At 41.7% G+C, this 24,756-nt stretch overlaps 7 non-coding genes across 7 annotated transcripts; all 7 read left to right on the top strand.

Moving 5' to 3' along the window:
• The first annotated feature begins 903 nt into the window (after positions 1-903).
• On the top strand, positions 904-976 carry TRNAT-UGU (transfer RNA threonine (anticodon UGU)). The gene has a single exon. It is a non-coding gene; the product is annotated as a tRNA-Thr (tRNA).
• A 5,837-nt stretch (positions 977-6,813) lies between these two features.
• On the top strand, positions 6,814-6,886 carry TRNAT-UGU (transfer RNA threonine (anticodon UGU)). The gene has a single exon. It is a non-coding gene; the product is annotated as a tRNA-Thr (tRNA).
• A 2,200-nt stretch (positions 6,887-9,086) lies between these two features.
• TRNAT-UGU (transfer RNA threonine (anticodon UGU)) lies at positions 9,087-9,159 on the top strand. Its single transcript has one exon. It is a non-coding gene; the product is annotated as a tRNA-Thr (tRNA).
• Positions 9,160-13,634: 4,475 nt separating this feature from the next.
• Positions 13,635-13,707, top strand: TRNAT-UGU (transfer RNA threonine (anticodon UGU)). The gene has a single exon. It is a non-coding gene; the product is annotated as a tRNA-Thr (tRNA).
• A 1,746-nt stretch (positions 13,708-15,453) lies between these two features.
• Positions 15,454-15,526, top strand: TRNAT-UGU (transfer RNA threonine (anticodon UGU)). The gene has a single exon. It is a non-coding gene; the product is annotated as a tRNA-Thr (tRNA).
• Positions 15,527-17,727: 2,201 nt separating this feature from the next.
• Positions 17,728-17,800, top strand: TRNAT-UGU (transfer RNA threonine (anticodon UGU)). Its single transcript has one exon. It is a non-coding gene; the product is annotated as a tRNA-Thr (tRNA).
• A 3,563-nt stretch (positions 17,801-21,363) lies between these two features.
• TRNAT-UGU (transfer RNA threonine (anticodon UGU)) lies at positions 21,364-21,436 on the top strand. Its single transcript has one exon. It is a non-coding gene; the product is annotated as a tRNA-Thr (tRNA).
• The last annotated feature ends 3,320 nt before the right edge of the window (positions 21,437-24,756 follow it).

The raw sequence follows: 24,756 nt of genomic DNA, 5'->3' as shown, positions 1-24,756 counted from the left end.
TAGATCACTGGTTAGAGCATCGAACGCGTTATTCGAAGGTCGTAGGTTCGATTCCTGCCCACGGCTGGTTATTTTTTCATCCACATTTGTTTCTTCTTATTTACATTTTTATTGGTTCTAATAACTTCCCCTGTACATTCCTTGGCATGACTGTCTGTTAGATCTCTTTATATTGTGTTGAAACCCGGAAAAATGAGCCCTTAGGTATACACTTCTTTCCCCTATTTCATTGAACGAGGGTCTCGTACTAGCAGACTTGGTGTGTTTAGGTTGTATAGGAGGGACAATTAATCAGCTGCCGGCTCATAATAAGTTCACGTGCTACGTGACGCCAAACATGCGCATAAGAGTGTTTTCACATTCGTCGTTTGGCTTATGGATGGCGCTGACAGTCACTCCTACTTCTAAATTCACATATAAACTCAAAAAAGTGGATGGAAGGAAGGCCGCTGTGGTAGCTCAGTGGTTAAAGCATCGAACGCGTTATTTGAAGGTCGTATGTTCGATTCCTGCCCACGGCTCGTTACTCTTTCATCCACTTTTCTTTCTTCTTATTTACATTCCATTGGTTCTAATAACTTCCCCTGTACATTCCTTGGCATTACTGTCTGTTAGATCTCATTATTATTGTGGAAAAACACGCAAAAACGAGCCCTAAGGTATATACTTCTTTCCCTTATTTCATTGAACGACGGTCTCGTACTGGCAGACTCGGTGTGTTTAGGTTGTATAAGAGGGACAATTAATCAGCTGCTCGCTCATAATAGGTTCACGTGCTACGTGACGCCAAACATGCGCATAAGAGTGTTTTCACCATCGTCGTTTTGCTTATAGATGGTGCTGACTGTCACTCCTTCTTCTGAATTCACATATAAACTCAGAAAAGTGGATGGAGGGAAGGGCGCTGTGGTAGCTCAGTGGTTAGAGCATCGAACGTGTTATTTGAAGGTCGTAGGTTCGATTCCTGCCCACGGCTGGTTATTTTTTCATCCACTTTTCTTTCTTCTTATTTACATTCCATTGGTTCTAATAACTTCCCCTGTGCATTCCTTGGCATTACTGTCTGTTATATCTCATTATTATTGTGTTAAAACACGGAAAAACGAGCGCTTAGGTATACACTTTTTTCCCTTATTTCATTGAACGAGGGTCTCGTACTGGCAGACTTGGTGTCTTTAGGTTGTATAAGAGGGACAATTAATCAGCTGCCCGCTCATAATAAGTTCACGTGCTACGTGACGCCAAACATGCGCATAAGAGTGTTTTCACAATCGTTGTTTTGCTTATAGATGGTGCTGACTGTCACTCCTTCTTCTGAATTCACATATAAACTCAAAAAAGTGGATGGAGGGAAGGCCGCTGTGGTAGCTCAGTGGTTAGAGCATCGAACGTGTTATTTGAAGGTCGTAGGTTTGATTCCTGCCCACGGCTGGTTATTTTTTCATCCACTTTTCTTTCTTCTTATTTACATTCCATTGGTTCTAATAACTTCCCCTGTACATTTCTTGGCATTACTGTCTGTTAGATCTCAATAATATTGTGTTAAAATACGGAAAAACAAAGCCCCTAGGTATACACTTCTTTCCCTTATTTCATTGAACGAGTGTCTCGTACTGGCAGAATTGGTGTGTTTAGGTTGTATAAGAGGGACAATTAATCAGCTGCCCGCTCATAATAAGTTCACGTGCTACGTGACGCCAAACATGCGCATAAGAGTGTTTTCACAATCGTCGTTTGGCTTATAGATGGCGCTGACTGTCACTCCTACTTCCAAATTCACATATAAACTCAAAAAAGTGGATGGAAGAAGGCCGCTGTGGTAGCTCAGTGGTTAGACCATCGAACGCGTTATTTGAAGGTCGTAGGTTCGATTTCTGCCCACGGCTGGTTATTTTTTCATCCACTTTTCTTTCTTCTTATTTACATTCCATTGGTTCTAATAACTTCCCCTGTACATTCCTTGGCATGACTGTCTGTTAGATCTCATTAATATTGTGTTAAACACGGAAAAACGAGCCCTTAGGTATACACTTCTTTCCTCTATTTCATTGAGCTAGGGTCTCGTACTGGCAGACTTGGTGTGTTTAGGTTGTATAAGAGGGACAATTAATCAGCTGCCCGCTCATAATAAGTTCACGTGCTACGTGATGCCAAACATATGCATAAGTGTGTTTTCACATTCGTCGTTTGGCTTATAGATGGAACTGACTGTCACTCCTACTTCTAAATTCTCATATAAACTCATAAAAGTGGGTGGAGGGAAGGCAGCTGTGGTAGATCAGTGGTTAGAGCATCGAACGCGTTATTCGAAGGTCATAAGTTCGATTCCTGCCCACGGCTGGTTATTTTTTCATCCACTTTTCTTTCTTCTTATTTACATTCCATTGGTTCTAATAACTTCCCCTGTACATTCCTTGGCATTACTGTCTGTTAGATCTCATTATTATTGTGTTAAAACACGGAAAAACGAGCCCTTAGGTATACACTTCTTTCCCTTATTTCATTGAACGAGTGTCACGTACCGGCAGAATTGGTGTGTTTAGGTTGTATAAGAGGGACAATTAATCAGCTGCCCGCTTATAATAAGTTCACGTGCTATGTGACGCCAAACATGCGCATAAGAGTGTTTTCACATTCGTCGTTTGGCTTATAGATGGCGCTGACTGTCACTCCTTCTTCTAAGTTCACATATAAACTCAAAAAAGTGGATGGAAGGAAGGCCGCTGTGGTAGCTCAGTGGTTAAAGCATCGAACGCGTTATTTGAAGGTCGTATGTTCGATTCCTGCCCACGGCTCGTTACTCTTTCATCCACTTTTCTTTCTTCTTATTTACATTCCATTGGTTCTAATAACTTCCTCTGTACATTCCTTGGCATTACTGTCTGTTAGATCTCATTAATATTGTGTTAAAACACGCAAAAACGAGCCCTTAGGTATACACTTCTTTTCCTTATTTCATTGAACGACGGTCTCGTACTGGCAGACTTGGTGTGTTTAGGTTGTATAAGAGGGACAATTAATCAGCTGCTCGCTCATAATAAGTTCACGTGCTACGTGACGCCAAACATGCGCATAGGAGTGTTTTCACATTCGTCGTTTGGTTTATAGATGGCGCTGACTGTCACTCCTTCTTTTAAGTTCACATATAAGCTCAAAAAAGTGGATGGAAGGAAGGCCGCTGTGGTAGCTCAGTGGTTAGAGCATCGAACGCGTTATTTGAACGTCGTATGTTCGATTCCTGCCCACGGCTCGTTACTCTTTCATCCACTTTTCTTTCTTCTTATTTACACTCCATTGGTTCTAATAACTTCCCCTGCACATTCCTTGGCATTACTGTCGGTTAGATCTCATTAATATTGTGTTAAAACACGCAAAAACGAGCCCTTAGGTATACACTTCTTTCCCTTATTTCAATGAACGAGGGTCTCGTACTCGCAGAAGTGGTGTCTTTAGGTTGTATAAGAGGAACAATTAGTCAGCTGCCCGCTCAGAATAAGTTCACGTGCTACGTGACGCCAAACATGCGCATAGGAGTGTTTTCACATTCGTCGTTTGGCTTATAGATGGCGCTGACTGTCACTCCTACTTCTCAATTCACATATGAACTCATAAAAGTGGATGGAGGGAAGGCAGCTGTGGTAGATCAGTGGTTAGAGCATCGAACGCGTTATTCGAAGGTCGTAGGTTCGATTCCGTCCACGGCTGGTTATTTTTTCATCCACTTTTCTTTCTTCTTATTTACATTCCATTGGTTCAAATAACTTCCCCTGTACATTCCTTGGCATTACTGTCTGTTAGATCTCATTATTATTGTGTTACAACACGGAAAAACGAGCGCTTAGGTATACACTTTTTTCCCTTATTTCATTGAACGAGGGTCTCGTACTGGCAGACTTGGTGTCTTTAGGTTGTATAAGAGGGACAATTAATCAGCTGCCCGCTCATAATAAGTTCACGTGCTACGTGACGCCAAACATGCGCATAAGAGTGTTTTCACAATCGTTGTTTTTCTTATAGATGGTGCTGACTGTCACCCCTTCTTCTGAATTCACATATAAACTAAAAATGTGGATGGAGGGAAGGCCGCTGTGGTAGCTCAGTGGTTAGAGCATCGAACGTGTTATTTGAAGGTCGTAGGTTTGATTCCTGCCCGCGGCTGGTTATTTTTTCATCCACTTTTCATTCTTATTTACATTCCATTGGTTCTAATAACTTCCCCTGTACATTCCTTGGCATTACTGTCTGTTAGATCTCATTAATATTGTGTTAAAACACGGAAAAACGAGCCCTTAGGTATACACTTCTTTCCCTTATTTCATTGAACGAGTGTCTCGTACTGGCAGATTTGGTGTGTTTAGGTTGTATAAGAGGGACAATTAGTCAGCTCCCCGCTCATAATAAGTTCACGTGCTACGTGACGCCAAACATGCGCATAAGAGTGTTTTCACATTCGTCGTTTGGCTTATAGATGGCGCTGACTGTCACTTCTTCTTCTAAGTTCACATATAAACTCAAAAAAGTGGATGGAAGGAAGGCCGCTGTGGTAGCTCAGTGGTTAAAGCATCGAACGCGTTATTTGAAGGTCGTATATTCGATTCCTGCCCACGGCTCGTTACTCTTTCATCCACTTTTCTTTCTTCTCATTTACATTCCATTGGTTCTAATAACTTCCCCTGTACATTCCTTGGCATTACTGTCTGTTAGATCTCATTATATTGTGTTAAAACATGCAAAAACGAGCCCTAAAGTATACACTTCTTTCCCTTATTTCATTGAACGACGGTCTCGTTCTGGCAGACTTGGTGTGTTTAGGTTGTATAAGAGGGACAATTAATCAGCTGCTCGCTCATAATAGGTTCACGTGCTACGTGACGCCAAACATGCGCATAGGAGTGTTTTCACATTCGTCGTTTGGCTTATAGATGGCGCTGACTGTCACTCCTTCTTCTAAGTTCACATATAAACTCAAAAAAGTGGAGGGAAGGAAGGCCGCTGTGGTAGCTCAGTGGTTAGAGCATCGAACGCGTTATTTGAAGGTCGTATGTTCGATTCCTGCCCACGGCTCGTTACTCTTTCATCCACTTTCTTTCTTCTTATTTACATTCCATTGGTTCTAATAACTTCCCCTGCACATTCCTTGGCATTACTGTCTGTAAGATCTCATTAATATTGTGTTAAAACACGCAAAAACGAGCCCTTAGGTATACATTTCTTTCCCTTATTTATATGAACGAGGGTCTCGTACTCGCAGAATTGGTGTGTTTAGGTTGTATAAGAGGGACAATTAATCAGCTGCCCGCTCATAATAAGTTCACGTGCTACGGGACGCCAAACATGCGCATAAGAGTGTTTTCACCATCGTCGTTTTGCTTGTAGATGGTGCTGACTGTCACTCCTTCTTCTGAATTCACATATAAACTCAAAAAAGTGGATGGAGGGAAGGCCGCTGTGGTAGCTCAGTGGTTAGAGCATCGAACGTGTTATTTGAAGGTCGTAGGTTCGATTCCTGACCACGGCTGGTTATTTTTTTCATCCACTTTTCCTTCTTCTTATTTACATTCCATTGGTTCTAATAACTTCCCCTGTACATTCCTTGGCATTACTGTCTGTTAGATCTCAATATTATTGTGTTAAAACACGGAAAAACAAAGCCCCTAGGTATACACTTCTTTCCCTTATTTCATTGAATGAGGGTCTCGTTCTCGCAGAATTGGTGTGTTTAGGTTGTATAAGAGGGACAATTTATCAGCTGCCCGCTCACAATAAGTTTACGTGCTACGTGACGCCAAACATGCGCATAAGAGTGTTTTCACATTCGTCGTTTGGTTTATAGATGGCGCTGACTGTCACTCCTACTTCCAAATTCACATATAAACTCAAAAAAGTGGATGGAGGGAAGGCAGCTGTGGTAGATCAGTGGTTAGAGCATCGAACGCGTTATTCGAAGGTCGTAGGTTCGATTCCTGCCCACGGCTGGTTATTTTTTCATCCACTTTTCCTTCTTCTTATTTACATTCCATTGGTTCTAATAACTTCCCCTGTACATTCCTTGGCATTACTGTCTGTTAGATCTCAATATTATTGTGTTAAAACACGGAAAAACAAAGCCCCTAGGTATACACTTCTTTCCCTTATTTCATTGAATGAGGGTCTCGTACTCGCAGAATTGGTGTGTTTAGGTTGTGTAAGAGGGACAATTAATCAGCTGCCCACTCACAATAAGTTTACGTGCTACGTGACACCAAACATGCGCATAAGAGTGTTTTCACATTCGTCGTTTGGCTTATAGATTGCGCTGACTGTCACTCCTACTTCCAAATTCACATATAAACTCAAAAAAGTGGATGGAGGGAAGGCCGCTGTGGTATCTCAGTGATTAGACCATCGAACGCGTTATTTGAAGGTCGTAGGTTCGATTTCTGTCCACGGCTTGTTATTTTTTCATCCACTTTTCTTTCTTCTTAGTTACATTCCATTGGTTCTAATAACTTCCCCTGTACGTTTCTTGGCATGACTGTCTGTTAGATCTCATTAATATTGTGTTAAAACACGAAAAAACGAGCCCTTAGGTATACAATTCTTTCCCCTATTTCATTGAGCTAGGGTCTCGTACTGGCAGACTTGGTGTGTTTAGGTTGTATAAGAGGGACAATAATTCAGCTGCCCGCTCATAATAAGTTCACGTGCCACGTGACGCCAAACATGCGCATAAGAGTGTTTTCACCATCGTCGTTTTGGGTATAGATGGTGCTGACTGTCACTCCTTCTTCTGAATTCACATATGAACTCAAAAAAGTGGATGGAGGGAAGGCCGCTGTGGTAGCCCAGTGGTTAGAGCATCAAACGTGTTATTTGAAGGTCGTAGGTTCGATTCCTGCCCACGGCTGGTTATTTTTTCATCAACTTTTCTTTCTTCTTGTTTACATTCCATTGGTTCTAATAACTTCACCTGTACATTCCTTGGCATTACTGTCTGTTAGATCTCATTATTATTGTGTTAAAACACGGAAAAACGAGCGCTTAGGTTTACACTTTTTTCCCTTATTTAATTGAACGAGGGTCTCGTACTCGCAGAATTCGTGTGTTTAGGTTGTATAAGAGGGACAATTAATCAGCTGCCCGCTCACAATAAGTTCACGTGCTACGTGACGCCAAACATGCGCATAAGAGTGTTTTCACATTCGTCGTTTGGCTTATAGATGGCGCTGACTGTCACTCCAACTTCCAAATTCACATATGAACTCAAAAAAGTGGATGGAGGGAAGGCCGCTGTGGTAGCTCAGTGGTTAGACCATCGAACGCGTTATTTGAAGGTCGTAGGTTCGATTTCTGCCCGCGGCTGGTTATGTTTTCATCCATTTTTCTTTCTTCGTTTTTACATTCCATTGCTTCTAATAACTTCCCCTGTACATTCCTTGGCATGACTGTCTGTTAGATCTCATTATTATTGTGTTAAACACGGAAAAACGAGCCCTTAGGTATAGACTTCTTTCCCCTATTTCATTGAGCTAGGGTCTCGTTCTCGCAGAATTGGTGTGTTTAGGTTGTATAAGAGGGACAATTAATCAGCTGCCCGCTCACAATAAGTTCACGTGCTACGTGACGCCAAACATGCGCATAAGAGTGTTTTCACATTTGTCGTTTGGCTTATAGATGGCGCTGACTGTCAGTCCTACTTCCAAATTCACATATAAACTCAAAAAAGAGGATGGAGGGAAGGCAGCTGTGGTAGAATAGTGGTTAGAGCATCGAACGTGTTATTTGAAGGTCGTAGGTTCGATTCCTGCCCACGGCTGGTTATTTTTTCATCCACTTTTCTTTCTTCTTATTTACATTCCATTGGTTCTAATAACTTCCCCTGTACATTCCTTGGCATTACTGTCTGTTAGATCTCATTATTATTGTGTTAAAACACGGAAAAACGAGCGCTTAGGTTTACACTTTTTTCCCTTATTTCATTGAACGAGGGTCTCGTACTGGCAGAATTGGTGTGTTTAGGTTGTATAAGAGAGACAATTAGTCAGCTGCCCGCTCATAATAAGTTCACGTGCTACGTGACGCCAAACATGCGCATAAGAGTGTTTTCACATTCGTCGTTTGGCTTATAGATGGCGCTGACTGTCACTCCTTCTTCTAAGTTCACATATAAACTCATAAAAGTGGATGGAAGGAAGGCCGCTGTGGTAGCTCAGTGGTTAAAGCATCGAACGCGTTATTTGAAGGTCGTATGTTCGATTCCTGCCCACGGCTCGTTACTCTTTCATCCACTTTTCTTTCTTCTTATTTACATTCCATTGGTTCTAATAACTTCCCCTGTACATTCCTTGGCATTACTGTCTGTTAGATCTCATTATTATTGTGGAAAAACACGCAAAAACGAGCCCTAAGGTATACACTTCTTTCCCTTATTTCATTGAACGAGGGTCTCGTACTGGCAGACTTGGTGTCTTTAGGTTGTATAAGAGGGACAATTAATCAGCTGCCCGCTCATAATAGGTTCACGTGCTACGTGACGCCAAACATGCGCATAAGAGTGTTTTCACAATCGTTGTTTTGCTTATAGATGGTGCTGACTGTCACTCCTTCTTCTGAATTCACATATAAACTCATAAAAGTGGATGGAAGGAAGGCCGCTGTGGTAGCTCAGTGGTTAAAGCATCGAACGCGTTATTTGAAGGTCGTATATTCGATTCCTGCCCACGGCTCGTTACTCTTTCATCCACTTTTCTTTCTTCTTATTTACATTCCATTGGTTCTAATAACTTCCCCTGTACATTCCTTGGCATTACTGTCTGTTAGATCTCATTATATTGTGTTAAAACATGCAAAAACGAGCCCTAAAGTATACACTTCTTTCCCTTATTTCATTGAACGACGGTCTCGTACTGGCAGACTTGGTGTGTTTAGGTTGTATAAAAGGGACAATTAATCAGCTGCCCGCTCATAATAAGTTCACGTGCTACGGGACGCCAAACATGCGCATAAGAGTGTTTTCACCATCGTCGTTTTGCTTATAGATGGTGCTGACTGTCACTCCTTCTTCTGAATTCACATATAAACTCAGAAAAGTGGATGGAGGGAAGGCCGCTGTGGTAGCTCAGTGGTTAGAGCATCGAACGTGTTATTTGAAGGTCGTAGGTTCGATTCCTGCCCACGGCTGGTTATTTTTTCATCCACTTTTCTTTCTTCTTATTTACATTCCATTGGTTCTAATAACTTCCCCTGTGCATTCCTTGGCATTACTGTCTGTTAGATCTCATTATTATTGTGTTAAAACACCGAAAAACGAGCGCTTAGGTATACACTTTTTTCCCTTATTTCATTGAACGAGGGTCTCGTACTGGCAGACTTGGTGTCTTTAGGTTGTATAAGAGGGACAATTAATCAGCTGCCCGCTCATAATAGGTTCACGTGCTACGTGACGCCAAACATGCGCATAAGAGTGTTTTCACAATCGTTGTTTTGCTTATAGATGGTGCTGACTGTCACTCCTTCTTCTGAATTCACATATAAACTCAAAAAAGTGGATGGAGGGAAGGCCGCTGTGGTAGCTCAGTGGTTAGAGCATCGAACGTGTTATTTGAAGGTCATAGGTTTGATTTCTGCCCACGGCTGGTTATTTTTCATCCACTTTTCTTTCTTCTTATTTACATTCCATTGGTTCTAATAACTTCCCCTGTACATTCCTTGGCATGACTGTCTGTTAGATCTCATTAATATTGTGTTAAACACGGAAAAACGAGCCCTTAGGTATACACATCTTTCCTCTATTTCATTGAGCTAGGGTCTCGTACTGGCAGACTTGGTGTGTTTAGGTTGTATAAGAGGGACAATTAATCAGCTGCCCGCTCATAATAAGTTCACGTGCTACGTGATGCCAAACATATGCATAAGTGTGTTTTCACATTCGTCGTTTGGCTTATAGATGGAACTGACTGTCACTCCTACTTGTAAATTCTCATATAAACTCATAAAAGTGGGTGGAGGGAAGGCAGCTGTGGTAGATCAGTGGTTAGAGCATCGAACGCGTTATTCGAAGGTCATAGGTTCGATTCCTGCCCACGGCTGGTTATTTTTTCATCCACTTTTCTTTCTTCTTATTTACATTCCATTGGTTCTATTAACTTCCCCTGTACATTCCTTGGCATTACTGTCTGTTAGATCTCATTAATATTGTGTTAAAACACGGAAAAACGAGCCCTTAAGTATACACTTCTTTCCCTTATTTCAATGAACGAGGGTCTCGTACTCGCACAAGTGGTGTGTTTAGGTTGTATAAGAGGAACAATTAGTCAGCTGCCCGCTCAGAATAAGTTCACGTGCTACGTGACGCCAAACATGCGCATAGGAGTGTTTTCACATTTGTCGTTTGGCTTATAGATGGCGCTGACTGTCACTCCTTCTTCTGAGTTCACATATAAACTCAAAAAAGTGGATGGCGGGAAGGCAGCTGTGGTAGATCAGTGGTTAGAGCATCGAACACGTTATTCGAAGGTCGTAGGTTCGATTCCTGCCCACGGTTGGTTATTTTTTCATCCACTTTTCTTTCTTCTTATTTACATTCCATTGGTTCTGATAACTTCCCCTGTACATTCCTTGGCATTACTGTCTGTTAGATCTCATTATTATTGTGTTAAAACACGAAAAAACGAGCCCTTAGGTTTACACTTCTTTCCCCTATTTCATTGAGCTAGGGTCTCGTAATGGCAGACTTGGTGTGTTTAGGTTGTATGAGAGGGACAATTATTCAGCTGCCCGCTCATAATAAGTTCACGTGCTACGTGACGCCAAACATGTGCATAAGTGTGTTTTCACATTCGTCGTTTGGCTTATAGATGGCGCTGACTGTCACTCCTACTTCCAAATTCACATATAAACTCATAAAAGTGGATGGAGAAAAGGCAGCTGTGGTAGATCAGTGGTTAGAGCATCGAACGCGTTATTCGAAGGTCGTAGGTTCGATTCCGCCCACGGCTGGTTATTTTTTCATCCACTTTTCTTTCTTCTTATTTACATTCCATTGGTTCAAATAACTTCCCCTGTACATTGCTTGGCATTACTGTCTGTTAGATCTCATTATTATTGTGTTAAAACACGGAAAAACGAGCGCTTAGGTATACACTTTTTTCCCTTATTTCATTGAACGAGGGTCTCGTACTGGCAGACTTGGTGTCTTTAGGTTGTATAAGAGGGACAATTAATCAGCTGCCCGCTCATAATAAGTTCACGTGCTACGTGACGCCAAACATGCGCATAAGAGTGTTTTCACAATCGTTGTTTTGCTTATAGATGGTGCTGACTGTCACTCCTTCTTCTGAATTCACATATAAACTAAAAAAAGTGGATGAAGGGAAGGCCGCTGTGGTAGCTCAGTGGTTAGAGCATCGAACGTGTTATTTGAAGGTCGTAGGTTTGATTCCTGCCCGCGGCTGGTTATTTTTTCATCCACTTTTCATTCTTCTTATTTACATTCCATTGGTTCTAATAACTTCCCCTGTACATTCCTTGGCATTACTGTCTGTTAGATCTCATTAATATTGTGTTAAAACACGGAAAAACGAGCCCTTAGGTATACACTTCTTTCCCTTATTTCATTGAACGAGTGTCTCGTACTGGCAGACTTGGTGTGTTTAGGTTGTATAAGAGGGACAATTAATCAGCTGCTCGCTCATAATAGGTTCACGTGCTACGTGACGCCAAACATGCGCATAGGAGTGTTTTCACATTCGTCGTTTGGCTTATAGATGGCGCTGACTGTCACTCCTTCTTCTAAGTTCACATATAAACTCAAAAAAGTGGAGGGAAGGAAGGCCGCTGTGGTAGCTCAGTGGTTAGAGCATCGAACGCGTTATTTGAAGGTCGTATGTTCGATTCCTGCCCACGGCTCGTTACTCTTTCATCCACTTTTCTTTCTTCTTATTTACATTCCATTGGTTCTAATAACTTCCCCTGCACATTCCTTGGCATTACTGTCTGTTAGATCTCATTAATATTGTGTTAAAACACGCAAAAACGAGCCCTTAGGTATACATTTCTTTCCCTTATTTATATGAACGAGGGTCTCGTACTCGCAGAATTGGTGTGTTTAGGTTGTATAAGAGGGACAATTAATCAGCTGCCCGCTCATAATAAGTTCACGTGCTACGGGACGCCAAACATGCGCATAAGAGTGTTTTCACCATCGTCGTTTTGCTTGTAGATGGTGCTGACTGTCACTCCTTCTTCTGAATTCACATATAAACTCAGAAAAGTGGATGGAGGGAAGGCCGCTGTGGTAGCTCAGTGGTTAGAGCATCGAACGTGTTATTTGAAGGTCGTAGGTTCGATTCCTGACCACGGCTGGTTATTTTTTTCATCCACTTTTCCTTCTTCTTATTTACATTCCATTGGTTCTAATAACTTCCCCTGTACATTCCTTGGCATTACTGTCTGTTAGATCTCAATATTATTGTGTTAAAACACGGAAAAACAAAGCCCCTAGGTAAACACTTCTTTCCCTTATTTCATTGAATGAGGGTCTCGTTCTCGCAGAATTGGTGTGTTTAGGTTGTATAAGAGGGACAATTAATCAGCTGCCCGCTCACAATAAGTTTACGTGCTACGTGACGCCAAACATGCGCATAAGAGTGTTTTCACATTCGTCGTTTGGCTTATAAATGGCGCTGACTGTCACTCCTACTTCCAAATTCACATATAAACTCAAAAAAGTGGATGGAGGGAAGGCAGCTGTGGTAGATCAGTGGTTAGAGCATCGAACGCGTTATTCGAAGGTCGTAGGTTCGATTCCTGCCCACGGCTGGTTATTTTTTCATCCACTTTTCCTTCTTCTTATTTACATTCCATTGGTTCTAATAACTTCCCCTGTACATTCCTTGGCATTACTGTCTGTTAGATCTCAATATTATTGTGTTAAAACACGGAAAAACAAAGCCCCTAGGTATACACTTCTTACCCTTATTTCATTGAATGAGGGTCTCGTACTCGCAGAATTGGTGTGTTTAGGTTGTGTAAGAGGGACAATTAATCAGCTGCCCACTCACAATAAGTTTACGTGCTACGTGACACCAAAAATGCGCATAAGAGTGTTTTCACATTCGTCGTTTGGCTTATAGATTGCGCTGATTGTCACTCCTACTTCCAAATTCACATATAAACTCAAAAAAGTGGATGGAGGGAAGGCCGCTGTGGTATCTCAGTGATTAGACCATCGAACGCGTTATTTGAAGGTCGTAGGTTCGATTTCTGTCCACGGCTTGTTATTTTTTCATCCACTTTTCTTTCTTCTTAGTTACATTCCATTGGTTCTAATAACTTCCCCTGTACGTTTCTTGGCATGACTGTCTGTTAGATCTCATTATATTGTGTTAAAACACGAAAAAACGAGCCCTTAGGTATACAATTCTTTCCCCTATTTCATTGAGCTAGGGTCTCGTACTGGCAGACTTGGTGTGTTTAGGTTGTATAAGAGGGACAGTAATTCAGCTGCCCGCTCATAATAAGTTCACGTGCTACGTGACGCCAAACTTGCGAAAAGAGTGTTTTCACCATCGTCGTTTTGCTTATAGATGGTGCTGACTGTCACTCCTTCTTCTGAACTCACATATAAACTCAAAAAAGTGGATGGAAGGAAGGCCGCTGTGGTAGCTCAGTGGGTAGAGCATCAAACGTGTTATTTGAAGGTCGTAGGTTCGATTCCTGCCCACGGCTGGTTATTTTTTCATCAACTTTTCTTTCTTCTTGTTTACATTCCATTGGTTCTAATAACGTCACCTGTACATTCCTTGGCATTACTGTCTGTTAGATCTCATTATTATTGTGTTAAAACACGGAAAAACGAGCGCTTAGGTTTACACTTTTTTCCCTTATTTAATTGAACGAGGGTCTCGTACTGGCAGACTTGGTGTCTTTAGATTGTATAAGAGGGACAATTAATCAGCTGCCCACTCATAATAAGTTCACGTGCTACGTGACGCAACATGCGCATAAGAGTGTTTTCACAATCGTTGTTGTGCTTATAGATGGTGCTGACTGTCACTCCTTCTTCTGAATTCACATATAAACTCAAAAAAGTGGATGGAGGGAAGGCCGCTGTGGTAGCTCAGTGGTTAGAGCAACGAACGTGTTATTTGAAGGTCGTAGGTTTGATTCCTGCCCACGGCTGGTTATTTTTTCATCCACTTTTCTTTCTTCTTACTTACATTCTATTGGTTCTAATAACTTCCCCTGTACATTCCTTGGCATTACTGTCTGTTAGATCTCAATAATATTGTGTTAAAATATGGAAAAACAAAGCCCCTAGGTATACACTTCTTTCCCTTATTTCATTGAATGTGGGTCTCGTACTCGCAGAATTCGTGTGTTTAGGTTGTATAAGAGGGACAATTAATCAGCTGCCCGCTCACAATAAGTTCACGTGCTACGTGACGCCAAACATGCGCATAAGAGTGTTTTCACATTCGTTGTTTGGCTTATAGATGGCGCTGACTGTCACTCCAACTTCCAAATTCACATATGAACTCAAAAAAGTGGATGGAGGGAAGGCCGCTGTGGTAGCTCAGTGGTTAGACCATCGAACGCGTTATTTGAAGGTCGTAGGTTCGATTTCTGCCCGCGGCTGGTTATTTTTTCATCCATTTTTCTTTCTTCTTATTTACATTCCATTGCTTCTAATAACTTCCCCTGTACATTCCTTGGCATGACTGTCTGTTAGATCTCATTATTATTGTGTTAAACACGGAAAAACGAGCCCTTAGGTATACACTTCTTTCCCCTATTTCATTGAGCTAGGGTCTCGTTCTCGCAGAATTGGTGTATTTAGGTTGTATAAGAGGGACAATTAATCAGCTGCCCGCTCACAATAAGTTCACGTGCTACGTGACGCCAAACATGCGCATAAGAGTGTTTTCACATTTGTCGTTTGGCTTATAGATGGCGCTGACTGTCACTCCTACTTCCAAATTCACATATAAACTCAAAAAAGTGGATGGAGGGAAGGCAGCTGTGGTAGATCAGTGGTTAGAGCATCGAACGCGTTATTCGAAGGTCGTAGGTTCGATTCCTGCCCACGGCTGGTTATTTTTTCATCCACATTTGTTTCTTCTTATTTACATTTTTATTGGTTCTAATAACTTCCCCTGTACATTCCTTGGCATGACTGTCTGTTAGATCTCTTTAATATTGTGTTGAAACCCGGAAAAATGAGCCCTTAGGTATACACTTCTTTCCCCTATTTCATTGAACGAGGGTCTCGTACTAGCAGACTTGGTGTGTTTAGGTTGTATAAGAGGGACAATTAATCAGCTGCCCGCTCATAATAAGTTCACGTGCTACGTGACGCCAAACATGCGCATAAGAGTGTTTTCACATTCGTCGTTTGGCTTATGGATGGCGCTGACAGTCACTCCTACTTCTAAATTCACATATAAACTCAAAAAAGTGGATAGAGGGAAGGCCGCTGTGGTAGCTCAGTGGTTAGAGCATCGAACGTGTTATTTGAAGGTCGTAGGTTCGATTCCTGCCCACGGCTGGTTATTTTTTCATCCCCTTTTCCTTCTTCTTATTTACATTCCATTGGTTCTAATAACTTCCCCTGTACATTCCTTGGCATTACTGTCTGTTAGATCTCAATATTATTGTGTTAAAACACGGAAAAACAAAGCCCCTAGGTATACACTTCTTTCCCTTATTTCATTGAATGAGGGTCTCGTACTCGCAGAATTGGTGTGTTTAGGTTGTGTAAGAGGGACAATTAATCAGCTGCCCACTCACAATAAGTTTACGTGCTACGTGACACCAAACATGCGCATAAGAGTGTTTTCACATTCGTCGTTTGGCGCATAGATTGCGGTGACTGTCACTCCTACTTCCAAATTCACATATAAACTCAAAAAAGTGGATGGAGGGAAGGCCGCTGTGGTATCTCAGTGATTAGACCATCGAACGCTTTATTTGAAGGTCGTAGGTTCGATTTCTGTCCACGGCTTGTTATTTTTTCATTCACTTTTCTTTCTTCTTATTTACATTCCATTGGTTCTAATAACTTCCCCTGTACGTTTCTTGGCATGACTGTCTGTTAGATCTCATTAATATTGTGTTAAAACACGAAAAAACGAGCGCTTAGGTTTACACTTTTTTCCCTTATTTCATTGAACGAGGGTCTCGTACTGGCAGACTTGGTGTCTTTAGATTGTATAAGAGGGACAATTAATCAGCTGCCCACTCATAATAAGTTCACGTGCTACGTGACGCAACATGCGCATAAGAGTGTTTTAACAATCGTTGTTTTGCTTATAGATGGTGCTGACTGTCACTCCTTCTTCTGAATTCACATATAAACTCAAAAAAGTGGATGGAGGGAAGGCCGCTGTGGTAGCTCAGTGGTTAGAGCAACGAACGTGTTATTTGAAGGTCGTAGGTTTGATTCCTGCCCACGGCTGGTTATTTGTTCATCCACTTTTCTTTCTTCCTACTTACATTCTATTGGTTCTAATAACTTCCCCTGTGTGTTCCTTGGCATTACTGTCTGTTACATCTCAATAATATTGTGTTAAAATACGGAAAAACAAAGCTCCTAGGTATACACTTCTTTCCCTTATTTCATTGAATGTGGATCTCGTACTCGCAGAATTCGTGTGTTTAGGTTGTATAAGAGGGACAATTATTCAGGTGCCCGCTCACAATAAGTTCACGTGCTACGTGACGCCAAACATGCGCATAAGAGTGTTTTCGCATTCGTCGTTTGGCTTATAGATGGCGCTGACTGTCACTCCTACTTCCAAATTCACATATAAACTCAAAAAAGTGGATGGAGAAAGGCCGCTGTGGTAGCTCAGTGGTTAGACCATAAAACGCGTTATTTGAAGGTCGTAGGTTCGATTTCTGCCCACGGCTGGTTATTTTTTCATCCACTTTTCTTTCTTCTTATTTACATTCCATTGGTTCTAATAACTTCCCCTGTACATTCCTTGGCATGACTGTCTGTTAGATCTCATTATTATTGTGTTAAACACGGAAAAACGAGCCCTTAGGTATACACTTCTTTCCCCTATTTCATTGAGCTAGGGTCTCGTACTGGCAGAATTGGTGTGTTTAGGTTGTATAAGAGGGACAATTAGTCAGCTGCCCGCTCATAATAAGTTCACGTGCTACGTGACGCCAAACATGCGCATAAGAGTGTTTTCACATTTGTCGTTTGGCTTATAGATGGCGCTGACTGTCACTCCTACTTCCAAATTCACATATAAACTCAAAAAAGTGGATGGAGGGAAGGCAGCTGTGGTAGATCAGTGGTTAGAGCATCGAACGCGTTATTCGAAGGTCGTAGGTTCGATTCCTGCCCACGGCTGGTTATTTTTTCATCCACATTTGTTTCTTCTTATTTACATTTTTATTGGTTCTAATAACTTCCCCTGTACATTCCTTGGCATGACTGTCTGTTAGATCTCTTTAATATTGTGTTGAAACCCGGAAAAATGAGCCCTTAGGTATACACTTCTTTCCCCTATTTCATTGAACGAGGGTCTCGTACTAGCAGACTTGGTGTGTTTAGGTTGTATAAGAGGGACAATTAATCAGCTGCCCGCTCATAATAAGTTCACGTGCTACGTGACGCCAAACATGCGCATAAGAGTGTTTTCACATTCGTCGTTTGGCTTATGGATGGCGCTGACAGTCACTCCTACTTCTAAATTCACATATAAACTCAAAAAAGTGGATAGAGGGAAGGCCGCTGTGGTAGCTCAGTGGATAGAGCATCGAACGTGTTATTTGAAGGTCGTAGGTTCGATTCCTGCCCACGGCTGGTTATTTTTTCATCCCCTTTTCCTTCTTCTTATTTACATTCCATTGGTTCTAATAACTTCCCCTGTACATTCCTTGGCATTACTGTCTGTTAGATCTCAATATTATTGTGTTAAAACACGGAAAAACAAAGCCCCTAGGTATACACTTCTTTCCCTTATTTCATTGAATGAGGGTCTCGTACTCGCAGAATTGGTGTGTTTAGGTTGTGTAAGAGGGACAATTAATCAGCTGCCCACTCACAATAAGTTTACGTGCTACGTGACACCAAACATGCGCATAAGAGTGTTTTCACATTCGTCGTTTGGCGCATAGATTGCGGTGACTGTCACTCCTACTTCCAAATTCACATATAAACTCAAAAAAGTGGATGGAGGGAAGGCCGCTGTGGTATCTCAGTGATTAGACCATCGAACGCTTTATTTGAAGGTCGTAGGTTCGATTTCTGTCCACGGCTTGTTATTTTTTCATTCACTTTTCTTTCTTCTTATTTACATTCCATTGGTTCTAATAACTTCCCCTGTACGTTTCTTGGCATGACTGTCTGTTAGATCTCATTAATATTGTGTTAAAACACGAAAAAACGAGCGCTTAGGTTTACACTTTTTTCCCTTATTTCATTGAACGAGGGTCTCGTACTGGCAGACTTGGTGTCTTTAGATTGTATAAGAGGGACAATTAATCAGCTGCCCACTCATAATAAGTTCACGTGCTACGTGACGCAACATGCGCATAAGAGTGTTTTAACAATCGTTGTTTTGCTTATAGATGGTGCTGGCTGTCACTCCTTCTTCTGAATTCACATATAAACTCAAAAAAGTGGATGGAGGGAAGGCCGCTGTGGTAGCTCAGTGGTTAGAGCAACGAACGTGTTATTTGAAGGTCGTAGGTTTGATTCCTGCCCACGGCTGGTTATTTGTTCATCCACTTTTCTTTCTTCCTACTTACATTCTATTGGTTCTAATAACTTCCCCTGTGTGTTCCTTGGCATTACTGTCTGTTACATCTCAATAATATTGTGTTAAAATACGGAAAAACAAAGCTCCTAGGTATACACTTCTTTCCCTTATTTCATTGAATGTGGGTCTCGTACTCGCAGAATTCGTGTGTTTAGGTTGTATAAGAGGGACAATTATTCAGGTGCCCGCTCACAATAAGTTCACGTGCTACGTGACGCCAAACATGCGCATAAGAGTGTTTTCGCATTCGTCGTTTGGCTTATAGATGGCGCTGACTGTCACTCCTACTTCCAAATTCACATATAAACTCAAAAAAGTGGATGGAGAAAGGCCGCTGTGGTAGCTCAGTGGTTAGACCATAAAACGCGTTATTTGAAGGTCGTAGGTTCGATTTCTGCCCACGGCTGGTTATTTTTTCATCCACTTTTCTTTCTTCTTATTTACATTCCATTGGTTCTAATAACTTCCCCTGTACATTCCTTGGCATGACTGTCTGTTAGATCTCATTATTATTGTGTTAAACACGGAAAAACGAGCCCTTAGGTATACACTTCTTTCCCCTATTTCATTGAGCTAGGGTCTCGTACTGGCAGAATTGGTGTGTTTAGGTTGTATAAGAGGGACAATTAGTCAGCTGCCCGCTCATAATAAGTTCACGTGCTACGTGACGCCAAACATGCGCATAAGAGTGTTTTCACATTCGTCGTTTGGCTTATAGAGGGTGCTGACTGTCACTCCTTCTTCTGAATTCACATATAAACTCAAAAAAGTAGATGGAGGGAAGGCCGCTGTGGTAGCTCAGTGGTTAGACCATCGAACGCGTTATTTGAAGGTCGTAGGTTCGATTTCTGCCCGCGGCTGGTTATGTTTTCATCCATTTTTCTTTCTTCGTTTTTACATTCCATTGCTTCTAATAACTTCCCCTGTACATTCCTTGGCATGACTGTCTGTTAGATCTCATTATTATTGTGTTAAACACGGAAAAACGAGCCCTTAGGTATAGACTTCTTTCCCCTATTTCATTGAGCTAGGGTCTCGTTCTCGCAGAATTGGTGTGTTTAGGTTGTATAAGAGGGACAATTAATCAGCTGCCCGCTCACAATAAGTTCACGTGCTACGTGACGCCAAACATGCGCATAAGAGTGTTTTCACATTTGTCGTTTGGCTTATAGATGGCGCTGACTGTCAGTCCTACTTCCAAATTCACATATAAACTCAAAAAAGAGGATGGAGGGAAGGCAGCTGTGGTAGAATAGTGGTTAGAGCATCGAACGTGTTATTTGAAGGTCGTAGGTTCGATTCCTGCCCACGGCTGGTTATTTTTTCATCCACTTTTCTTTCTTCTTATTTACATTCCATTGGTTCTAATAACTTCCCCTGTACATTCCTTGGCATTACTGTCTGTTAGATCTCATTATTATTGTGTTAAAACACGGAAAAACGAGCGCTTAGGTTTACACTTTTTTCCCTTATTTCATTGAACGAGGGTCTCGTACTGGCAGAATTGGTGTGTTTAGGTTGTATAAGAGAGACAATTAGTCAGCTGCCCGCTCATAATAAGTTCACGTGCTACGTGACGCCAAACATGCGCATAAGAGTGTTTTCACATTCGTCGTTTGGCTTATAGATGGCGCTGACTGTCACTCCTTCTTCTAAGTTCACATATAAACTCATAAAAGTGGATGGAAGGAAGGCCGCTGTGGTAGCTCAGTGGTTAAAGCATCGAACGCGTTATTTGAAGGTCGTATGTTCGATTCCTGCCCACGGCTCGTTACTCTTTCATCCACTTTTCTTTCTTCTTATTTACATTCCATTGGTTCTAATAACTTCCCCTGTACATTCCTTGGCATTACTGTCTGTTAGATCTCATTATTATTGTGGAAAAACACGCAAAAACGAGCCCTAAGGTATACACTTCTTTCCCTTATTTCATTGAACGAGGGTCTCGTACTGGCAGACTTGGTGTCTTTAGGTTGTATAAGAGGGACAATTAATCAGCTGCCCGCTCATAATAGGTTCACGTGCTACGTGACGCCAAACATGCGCATAAGAGTGTTTTCACAATCGTTGTTTTGCTTATAGATGGTGCTGACTGTCACTCCTTCTTCTGAATTCACATATAAACTCATAAAAGTGGATGGAAGGAAGGCCGCTGTGGTAGCTCAGTGGTTAAAGCATCGAACGCGTTATTTGAAGGTCGTATATTCGATTCCTGCCCACGGCTCGTTACTCTTTCATCCACTTTTCTTTCTTCTTATTTACATTCCATTGGTTCTAATAACTTCCCCTGTACATTCCTTGGCATTACTGTCTGTTAGATCTCATTATATTGTGTTAAAACATGCAAAAACGAGCCCTAAAGTATACACTTCTTTCCCTTATTTCATTGAACGACGGTCTCGTACTGGCAGACTTGGTGTGTTTAGGTTGTATAAAAGGGACAATTAATCAGCTGCCCGCTCATAATAAGTTCACGTGCTACGGGACGCCAAACATGCGCATAAGAGTGTTTTCACCATCGTCGTTTTGCTTATAGATGGTGCTGACTGTCACTCCTTCTTCTGAATTCACATATAAACTCAGAAAAGTGGATGGAGGGAAGGCCGCTGTGGTAGCTCAGTGGTTAGAGCATCGAACGTGTTATTTGAAGGTCGTAGGTTCGATTCCTGCCCACGGCTGGTTATTTTTTCATCCACTTTTCTTTCTTCTTATTTACATTCCATTGGTTCTAATAACTTCCCCTGTGCATTCCTTGGCATTACTGTCTGTTAGATCTCATTATTATTGTGTTAAAACACCGAAAAACGAGCGCTTAGGTATACACTTTTTTCCCTTATTTCATTGAACGAGGGTCTCGTACTGGCAGACTTGGTGTCTTTAGGTTGTATAAGAGGGACAATTAATCAGCTGCCCGCTCATAATAGGTTCACGTGCTACGTGACGCCAAACATGCGCATAAGAGTGTTTTCACAATCGTTGTTTTGCTTATAGATGGTGCTGACTGTCACTCCTTCTTCTGAATTCACATATAAACTCAAAAAAGTGGATGGAGGGAAGGCCGCTGTGGTAGCTCAGTGGTTAGAGCATCGAACGTGTTATTTGAAGGTCATAGGTTCGATTTCTGCCCACGGCTGGTTATTTTTCATCCACTTTTCTTTCTTCTTATTTACATTCCATTGGTTCTAATAACTTCCCCTGTACATTCCTTGGCATGACTGTCTGTTAGATCTCATTAATATTGTGTTAAACACGGAAAAACGAGCCCTTAGGTATACACATCTTTCCTCTATTTCATTGAGCTAGGGTCTCGTACTGGCAGACTTGGTGTGTTTAGGTTGTATAAGAGGGACAATTAATCAGCTGCCCGCTCATAATAAGTTCACGTGCTACGTGATGCCAAACATATGCATAAGTGTGTTTTCACATTCGTCGTTTGGCTTATAGATGGAACTGACTGTCACTCCTACTTGTAAATTCTCATATAAACTCATAAAAGTGGGTGGAGGGAAGGCAGCTGTGGTAGATCAGTGGTTAGAGCATCGAACGCGTTATTCGAAGGTCATAGGTTCGATTCCTGCCCACGGCTGGTTATTTTTTCATCCACTTTTCTTTCTTCTTATTTACATTCCATTGGTTCTATTAACTTCCCCTGTACATTCCTTGGCATTACTGTCTGTTAGATCTCATTAATATTGTGTTAAAACACGGAAAAACGAGCCCTTAAGTATACACTTCTTTCCCTTATTTCAATGAACGAGGGTCTCGTACTCGCACAAGTGGTGTGTTTAGGTTGTATAAGAGGAACAATTAGTCAGCTGCCCGCTCAGAATAAGTTCACGTGCTACGTGACGCCAAACATGCGCATAGGAGTGTTTTCACATTTGTCGTTTGGCTTATAGATGGCGCTGACTGTCACTCCTTCTTCTGAGTTCACATATAAACTCAAAAAAGTGGATGGCGGGAAGGCAGCTGTGGTAGATCAGTGGTTAGAGCATCGAACACGTTATTCGAAGGTCGTAGGTTCGATTCCTGCCCACGGTTGGTTATTTTTTCATCCACTTTTCTTTCTTCTTATTTACATTCCATTGGTTCTGATAACTTCCCCTGTACATTCCTTGGCATTACTGTCTGTTAGATCTCATTATTATTGTGTTAAAACACGAAAAAACGAGCCCTTAGGTTTACACTTCTTTCCCCTATTTCATTGAGCTAGGGTCTCGTAATGGCAGACTTGGTGTGTTTAGGTTGTATGAGAGGGACAATTATTCAGCTGCCCGCTCATAATAAGTTCACGTGCTACGTGACGCCAAACATGTGCATAAGTGTGTTTTCACATTCGTCGTTTGGCTTATAGATGGCGCTGACTGTCACTCCTACTTCCAAATTCACATATAAACTCATAAAAGTGGATGGAGAAAAGGCAGCTGTGGTAGATCAGTGGTTAGAGCATCGAACGCGTTATTCGAAGGTCGTAGGTTCGATTCCGCCCACGGCTGGTTATTTTTTCATCCACTTTTCTTTCTTCTTATTTACATTCCATTGGTTCAAATAACTTCCCCTGTACATTGCTTGGCATTACTGTCTGTTAGATCTCATTATTATTGTGTTAAAACACGGAAAAACGAGCGCTTAGGTATACACTTTTTTCCCTTATTTCATTGAACGAGGGTCTCGTACTGGCAGACTTGGTGTCTTTAGGTTGTATAAGAGGGACAATTAATCAGCTGCCCGCTCATAATAAGTTCACGTGCTACGTGACGCCAAACATGCGCATAAGAGTGTTTTCACAATCGTTGTTTTGCTTATAGATGGTGCTGACTGTCACTCCTTCTTCTGAATTCACATATAAACTAAAAAAAGTGGATGAAGGGAAGGCCGCTGTGGTAGCTCAGTGGTTAGAGCATCGAACGTGTTATTTGAAGGTCGTAGGTTTGATTCCTGCCCGCGGCTGGTTATTTTTTCATCCACTTTTCATTCTTCTTATTTACATTCCATTGGTTCTAATAACTTCCCCTGTACATTCCTTGGCATTACTGTCTGTTAGATCTCATTAATATTGTGTTAAAACACGGAAAAACGAGCCCTTAGGTATACACTTCTTTCCCTTATTTCATTGAACGAGTGTCTCGTACTGGCAGACTTGGTGTGTTTTGGTTGTGTAAGAGGGACAATTAATCAGCTGCTCGCTCATAATAGGTTCACGTGCTACGTGACGCCAAACATGCGCATAGGAGTGTTTTCACATTCGTCGTTTGGCTTATAGATGGCGCTGACTGTCACTCCTTCTTCTAAGTTCACATATAAACTCAAAAAAGTGGAGGGAAGGAAGGCCGCTGTGGTAGCTCAGTGGTTAGAGCATCGAACGCGTTATTTGAAGGTCGTATGTTCGATTCCTGCCCACGGCTCGTTACTCTTTCATCCACTTTTCTTTCTTCTTATTTACATTCCATTGGTTCTAATAACTTCCCCTGCACATTCCTTGGCATTACTGTCTGTTAGATCTCATTAATATTGTGTTAAAACACGCAAAAACGAGCCCTTAGGTATACATTTCTTTCCCTTATTTATATGAACGAGGGTCTCGTACTCGCAGAATTGGTGTGTTTAGGTTGTATAAGAGGGACAATTAATCAGCTGCCCGCTCATAATAAGTTCACGTGCTACGGGACGCCAAACATGCGCATAAGAGTGTTTTCACCATCGTCGTTTTGCTTGTAGATGGTGCTGACTGTCACTCCTTCTTCTGAATTCACATATAAACTCAGAAAAGTGGATGGAGGGAAGGCCGCTGTGGTAGCTCAGTGGTTAGAGCATCGAACGTGTTATTTGAAGGTCGTAGGTTCGATTCCTGACCACGGCTGGTTATTTTTTTCATCCACTTTTCCTTCTTCTTATTTACATTCCATTGGTTCTAATAACTTCCCCTGTACATTCCTTGGCATTACTGTCTGTTAGATCTCAATATTATTGTGTTAAAACACGGAAAAACAAAGCCCCT

The sequence above is a fragment of the Rhipicephalus microplus genome, chromosome 1 (assembly GCF_043290135.1).
Source record: "Rhipicephalus microplus isolate Deutch F79 chromosome 1, USDA_Rmic, whole genome shotgun sequence".
NCBI classification, from domain to species: domain Eukaryota; kingdom Metazoa; phylum Arthropoda; class Arachnida; order Ixodida; family Ixodidae; genus Rhipicephalus; species Rhipicephalus microplus.
Note: the sequence above shows the minus strand (reverse complement) of the source record. Positions and strands in the feature narration are given on the sequence as shown.